Raw genomic sequence first — 1,235 nt, forward strand, 5'->3', positions numbered from 1 at the left:
CACTTTGGGAGACCAAGGCGGGCAGATCATTTGAGGTCAGGAGTTCGGGACCAGCCCAGGCAAAATGGTGAAACCCCATCTCTACTAAAAATACAAAAATTATCTGAGTGTGGTGGCACACACCTGTTATCCCGGCTACTCAGGAGGCTGAGGCAAGAGAATCACTTGAGCCCAGGACATGGAGGTTGTAGAGAGCTGAGATCCGGCCAGTGTACTCCAGCCTGAGCAACAGAGCAAGACTCCATCTCAAAAAAAAAAAAGTACTAATTACCAATATAATACGTCTAGCACTGCACTAACCCTTTCCTTCTTTTTTTAAAAAATTCATCTTTCCCTTTATTCTGACATTATGACATTAAATAAAGTCCAAGAGGTATTGGGGTGGTCCTTGTTTGGTCTCTGCCCTTTCCTCCTTTTCCAAGTGGTATTCATCATGCTTCTCTTGGAAGTCTTCTCAAATACCATTATGTCTATAACATACTTTCTTCTAGATTCTTTTGAGAGTCATTTTGTATTAGATCTAGAAATAGAAATGTAAGGCTGAAATGTATTGCTATGACAAACTATGTATGTGTGTATTACAATCTTAATTGTGCTAATAAGGATAATTATAATAAATATAATACGGATGATTCAAAAAGGTTAGATGGTTATAATTAAAAAAAAAAAAAAACTTGTCCTTGGATATTCCATTTGATTTGCTAAGCCTTGTGTTCTCTAATTTCATATCTCCATCTTCCCCTACCCCAACCAAAATATATATACACACTGTGTATACATATACACCCACACTATGAAGAGCTGACCACAGAAGCTGGAAATTGCCCAGTTTCTTCCCACTGCTTGCTACCTTCTTCAGTTCTGGACATCGGCTCCATAGTGGAACTAGGTAGCCTCAACTCTTACAATGATTCTAGATTTTTCCTGTTTTACAACTTGAGGGAAGCTAGGGAACCTGTTAGAGGATCCCAGCATTGAACTGGGGCTCAAGTGGAATGTCTCCCACTTTCTGCCTAACCTGCACGTCCATCACAATGAGAAACGACTCCAGGGAGAATTTCCCCCTGCCTGGTCCCCTTCCCTAGAGAGCCCTTCGCCAACCCTGGGGCAGCCCCAAACGACAGCTCCCAGGCTCCACCCGGACCGGACTCCAGGGCCACCCTGCCCCGCCACCGTTTTTCCCGCCCAGACTCAGCGTCTTCTGGAAGAGGGAGTGGCCCGTAGCAAGTTCTCGC

Source organism: Papio anubis, chromosome 17 (assembly GCF_008728515.1).
Source record: "Papio anubis isolate 15944 chromosome 17, Panubis1.0, whole genome shotgun sequence".
Lineage (NCBI taxonomy): Eukaryota > Metazoa > Chordata > Mammalia > Primates > Cercopithecidae > Papio > Papio anubis.